General features: G+C 48.8%; 1 protein-coding gene across 1 annotated transcript in view; it reads left to right on the top strand.

The window, feature by feature from the left end:
• Nucleotides 1-6,369, top strand: part of LOC106534269 (mixed lineage kinase domain like pseudokinase) — a 27,300-nt gene that overhangs the window by 16,300 nt on the left and 4,631 nt on the right. The window lies entirely within an intron of this gene.

The following is a 6,369-nucleotide window of genomic DNA, read 5'->3' as shown; positions in this document are numbered from 1 at the left end:
TCATCTTTGCTTTAATATGGGGCAAACAAATGTTCTGTTAGAGTTAATGTTGTTTAATTAGAACAGTGGGACCCTGCAGTATCACAGAAAGACTCAGCCTGCGCGAGCAGCGACGCACAGCAGTCTCTCATCAGGAGGAGAGAGTTGTCCAACTCACACAAAGTTGGACAGATCTGTTTGATAATGACGCTCTGAACATATATTTAATATAAAGTTAGGTTTTACAGACAGTTCAAGTAGCTCAGGAGCAAAGTGCAGGAGGAGATGTCAAGCTGGGTTCCCACCACCAAACACGTTTTGAGCAGCCAAAGCAGCCAGTTTTGCATGCAAAGTCTGACTGCAGCAGCCGCTGCTTCAACCAAACTTGCTCTCACTGAAAGTCCCGCCCTGCTCTGCTCTGATTGACTAAAAAGGCTCTGGACTTTGTCTGATTCGTTGATGGCAGTGTCCATTTAATCCTTGTGTCAGGGTCCCGCTGTCGGCTTGGTGAGCACCGAACAACTATCCATTCACACCAGTGCGGCTGGACTTTTTATTTATTTATTTATTTATTTATTTTTAAATCAAGTCGCATTTGCAACCAAACTGGTTGCACTCTAGAGCCCTGCTAGCTGTTGTTTTGACAGACAATCAGGTACAATCTTAGGTATGCAAGTGCGCTTTATGACGTTCCATCTGGTGCGCTTTTCCTTTTTTGATTGTGCTTGCTTACCTGTGCACCACTTATGTGCAACTCTGGTTATAGAAGAGCACAACAGGGCTAAGATAACGTAGGACTTCTAGATCCAGATTGACAAACAGAGGCTGGATAACCAGGTGCTGGTTAAAGAGCAACAAAATAATGCAGTGATGATTAATGTAGGTATCTTTAATAGTTGTAATATCAGGAAGAAGGAGCATGATGCAGTGTGAAAATATAAAAACTTTCTTTTTAATACTTTGTTTAAATATCCTCCTAGTTTTGCAACTCTAGCATACCAGTAAACCTCAGTAGGACTACTGGGTTCCCTAATCCTGAGGTTAAACTTTGATGTGCTTTTTTAAATAATTGCCCGTTGAATTTGTCTTGTGTGTCAAACTAAACTTAGCACAAAAAGTAAGAGAATTTGTGTTTGGTATATTATTTCTTTGTTTAAACAATAATTCTTGCCAATAAATCTTATAATGTTGAAAATCTTGTTAATTTCCCTTTTTAATGGTGCCACATTTGTGAGGAACATGCATTTGTGGGATGAGCAGTGGAGCTGAGTATGTGGGTTGCGTACATGAAAGATTTGCCAATGCCAAACAGCTTAGTGTGCCATTTACTTGTTTGGTGTTTAGTGAACTGGATGATTAAAATTTGACGAAACAAGACATATTGGCAATTTAACAATTTATTTATTAAACAAACAGGAGCCACAGTAGCATGTGGAAAAACCATACAGCCTGGCACGTCCACCACATGCTGGTCACACACTGCTTTGGGATGGCATCCCATTCTTCAGCCAGCATTTGTCACAATCAGGCAACATGGTTGTGTTGGTCACTCTGGCATGAAGTGCATGCCCAAACTGATCATACAGTACATGTGTTTATTGGGGTTGAGGTCAAGACTGCTGGCCATTACATTCTCTCCATTCCCAAATTTTATGGGTAGTCACGCTCTGTGGGGGCGAGTGTTGTCATCTTGGAAGATAGAGTTCGGTCTCAGACTGGAGATACATTATGTGATTGCCACTGGTTGCAGAATTTCATCTTGATCTCTGCAGTGAGATTGCCTCCATTGATGATGGGCTTTGTTTTTCCAGTGAGAGAGATGTAGCCCAATACAGCACACCACCTCCACCAAAAGATTTTACTCTTCCGTTGCAAAAATCAGTGCAGGGTTTCTCTGCATCTTCTCCACACTTACACCCTAAAATCCACCTTCCTTAGGCAGAATCTGGTCTCATCATTGAACATAACGTTCCTCCACACATACAGGTTCCACATTCAGGTTCCAGGGCATATGTTGCTGACACCAGCATGGTGAATGGTGAACAGCAGTCATGGCAGACCTCCTGGTTGCCCGATGATACCAGAGAAGGGCTGCGTGCAGTCTGTTCTCGAGAGCAATTGGCCAAATCGTCCTGAAAACCTTGACTGCAAATCTGTAGAAGGTAGCCTACTAAGTACTGACAGGTGCCGTCCTCTTGGGACACCCACTTAGCAGCCTGTCTCAGACATCTTCCATTATATAGAACTCAGCCTTCAGTTTGAAGATGATACTAGGGCTCACTCCAAATAATGCTGCGACTTGGTTTTGCAGAACACCATCTTGAAGTTACGTTATTGCACGAGCCCTATCCAGATCAGTCAAGCGTGGCCTGCCGATTCTTGGAGCAGACTGACCATTGTAGCAGGACCCATGCTCACAGGTGCAGCCAATTAGGCACCTGATTGGCAGCACCTGGGGAAATCATCCATCATTTCGTCTGTTTTCTTCCACTTATCTGGGGTCGGGTCATGGGGGCAGCAGCCTAAGCAGAGAGACCCAGACTTCCCTCTCTCCAGCCACTTGGGCCTCATCTGGGGGCATCCCAAAACACTCCCAGGCTAGCTGAGAAACATAGCCTCCAGCGTGTCCTGGGTCTTCCTCTGGGTCCCCTCCCAATGGGAACATGCCCGGAACACCTCACCAGGGAGGCATCCAGGAGGGATCCTAACCAGATGCCCGAGCCACCTCAACTGGCTCCTGTCAATGTGGAGGAGCAGCGACTGTACTCTGAGTCCCTCCCGGATGACTGAGCTTCTCACCCTATCTCTAAGGGAGAGCCCAGACACCCTGCAGAGGAAACTCATTTTGTCCACTTGTATCCAAGATCTCGTTCTTTTGGTCACTACCCAAAACTCGTGACCATAGATGATGGTTGGAACGTAGACTGACCAAATGTAGCACCAATCCGCTTATCAATATCCCACTCCATTGTTCCCTCATTTGTGAACAAGACCCTGAGATACTTGAACTCTTCCAATTGGGGCTGGACCTCTCCCCCGAACCGGAGAACACCCTACCTTTTCTGGCTCACGACCATGGTCTCGGATTTGGAGGCACTGATCATCATCCCGGCGGATTCACACTCGGCTGTGAACAGCTCCAAAGAGAGCTGGAGATCACGATCTGATGAAGCCAATAGGACCACATCATCCGCAAAAAGCAGAGATGTGATCCTAATATCACCAAAATGTATCCCCTCAACACCTTGGCTGCACCTAGAAATTCTGTCCATAAAAGTTATAAACGGAATCGGTGACAAAGGACAACCTTGGCGGAGTCCAACTCTCACCGTAAACAAGTCCAACTTACAACTGGCAATGCGGACCAAACTCTAACACCAGTTGTACAGGGATCTAACAGCCCGTATCAAAGGGCTTGGCACCCCGTTTTCCCAGAGTATCCCCACAGGAGTCCCTGAGGGGCAAGGTCGAACACCTTCTCCAAGTTCACAAAACACATGTAGACTAGTTGGGCTAACTCCCTTGCTCTCTCCAGGACCCTGCTGAGGGTGAAGAGCTGGTCCGCTGTTCCACGACCAGGAATAAAACCACACTGCTCTTCCTGAATCAGAGATTTGATTTTCCGGAGGACCCCTCTCTCCAGGACCTCTGAATAGACCTTACCAGGGAGGCTTAAAAGTGTGATCCCCCTATAGTTGGAACACACTCTGTGGTCCCCCTCTTTAAATAGGGGGACCATCACCCCGGTCTGCCAATCCAGGGGAACAACCCCCGATGTCCTTGAGATATTATAGAGTTGCAAAAACCAACGCAACCCTACAACATCCAGAGCCTTAAGGAACTCCAGGTGAATCTCATCCACCCCCCAGCGCCCTGCCACCAAGGAGCTTTTTAACTACCTTGGTGACCTCAGCACCAGAGATTGGAGAGTCTGACCCAGAGCTCCCAGGCTCTGCTTCCTCATGGGAAGACATGTCAGTGGGATTGAGGAGATCTTCGAAGTATTCTGCCCACCGAACCACAACGTCCAGAGTTGAGGCCAGCAGTACACCATCCCCACCATAAACAGTGTTTGTGTCATGATATGTGTTTATTTTCTTTAGTTTTCAAGTGTTTCTCTGTTCCCCTGTGTATCTCTCCCCTGTTGTCAATCCTCTAGCCCTGCCCATGCTTACCTGTTTCCTCTTATGTCTCCTCCAGGTGTTTCTTGTTGTCCTTATTAGTTTGCCTTTATATTCTGTGTCCTGTCTTCAGTGTTTGTCCATTCATTGTGCTGACTGCCTCAGCCGGTGTGATGTGTCTGTGTTCCTTGTGCCTTTTCTTCCTAAAAGATTCTCATGAGTTTTTTGCTGCCTCGACAGCCATTCTTTGTTTAATAAAACCTTTCTTATTGAACTTTGGATTTTTGCCTGACTACACCTCACAGAATGAAAGGACAAAGTACCCAGCCTGCAGGTAATGTTTTTGCGCCTCACCGCTCCCAGGAGGTTCAGCCCTCCTCCACCTTCCGCTGGGGGTCTTCGGCGGTCCAGTCTTCCACCTTCTGTTGGCGATCTCCCCCGTCACTTGAGTCCCCCTCTGCTGGTTCTCCTCCCTCTCCCTTGGAGGAGCCGGTCCCATCTTTGCCGCCGTGGGAGGAAGGGTCGACACACCCCTTGATCAGCGGATCACTGATGATCAACCGGTGGTCCTTCACCTCTGCAGCTAAACAACTCCTCTGCCAGCAGATCGAGGATGTTATGGCGAGCCATCCCAATCTGCTGCTGCCAGGCCACCGGAGGGTCAGCGACTACGCTCGGCAGATCCTGGCTGAGTATCCTGAAACCCACCCTCCCACCCCTGTTTTGTTGTCTGGGATTCCTGTGGCCAAACCGGTGGTTCCTGCTCCTGGGTCACCGAGTCATCTGAGTCTACTGGGTCATGTGAGTCTACTCCTGAGTTTTCCGAGTTTCCTGAGTTGGTGGTTCTACACCCAGTTCCAGAGTCTGTGGTCCCGGCGGCTCCAGAGTCGGTGGTCCCGGTGGCTCCTGAGTTGGCGAGTCCCGAGTTGGCTGTCCTTGAGTCTCGTGGGCTGACTGCCAGTGTCTCCACGAAATCTGGGTTGGCTGCTGTCACCTCCTTTTTGCATGGGTCGTCACCCATCACCTCCTCTTTGCCTGGGTCATCGACCATCGCCTCCTCATCGCCTCTGTCGCCTATGTTCACCATCATGGACACTCCGGCTCCATCAACTTTTGCCAGCTCTTCATCTGCTCCCGCCTCCTCCCCTGGTTCTTCGTCTGCTCCCGCCTCCTCCCTTGGCTCTTCTGCTCCCACCTCCTCCCGTGGCTCCTTGTCTGCTCCCACCTCCTCCCGTGGCTCCATGTCTGCTCCAGTTGGGCCTCGCTGTGGGTGGTCACCTGGCCGTCCTCCAGATCTCCTGCTATGTGCTGTATGGTCTTCGGGCCATCCCCCTGAACCATGTTTTGTCCTTGAGTCTGTGTTGTCACGTGTTTCCCTGAGTCTCATCCCTCCTTTTTTTTTACATAAGGAGCTGTCGTTGAGGGGAGGATCCTGTCATAAAATGTGTTTATTTTCCTTAGTTTTCTACTGTTTCTCTGTTCCCCTGTGTATCTCTCCCCTGCTGTCATTCCTCTAGCCCTGCCCATGGTCACCTGTTTCCTCTTATGTCTCCTCCAGGTGTTTCTTGTTGTCCTTATTAGTTTGCCTTTATATTCTGTGTCCTGTCTTCAGTGTTTGTCCGTTCATTGCGCTGACTGCCTCAGCTGGTGTGGTCTCTCTGTGTTCCTCGTGCCTGTTCTTCCTAGAAGTTTCTCGTGAGTTTTTTGCTGCCTCGACAGCTGTTATTTGTTTAATAAAACCTTTCTTATTGAACTTTAGATTTTTGCCTGCGCCCTGGGTTTTTCCCTGCCTACACCTCCCAGTTGGTAGCAAACTACTTTCCCCCAGAGATGCCGGATGGTGGACCAGAATTGCCTCAAAGCCGTATGGAAGTCTTTTTCCATGGCCTCTCCGAACTCCTCCCATGCCCAAGTTTTTGCCTCTGCGACCACCCGAACCGCAATCCACTTGGACTACCGATACCTATCAGCTGTTTCCAGAGTCCCACAGGCCAAAAATACCCAATAGGACTCCTTCTTCAGCCTGACAGCATCCCTCACCACCAATGTCCACCAGTAAATTCGAGGGTTGCCATCACGACAGGCACCAACAACCTTACGGCCACAGCTCAGGTAAGCCACCTCGACAATGGAGGCATGGAACCTGGTCACTCGGACTTATTGTCCCCCACCTCCCCCGGAATATGTTCAAAGTTTTCTCGGAAATGTGACTTGAAGCTCAATCTGACAGGAGACTATGCCAGACGCTCCCAGCAGACCCCCACTATAA

Source organism: Austrofundulus limnaeus, unplaced genomic scaffold (genome assembly GCF_001266775.1).
Source record: "Austrofundulus limnaeus strain Quisiro unplaced genomic scaffold, Austrofundulus_limnaeus-1.0 Scaffold1128, whole genome shotgun sequence".
In the NCBI taxonomy this organism is placed as follows: Eukaryota; Metazoa; Chordata; class Actinopteri; order Cyprinodontiformes; family Rivulidae; genus Austrofundulus; species Austrofundulus limnaeus.
The sequence above is the reverse complement of the archived record's forward strand: the minus strand, read 5'-3'. Positions and strand labels throughout refer to the sequence as shown.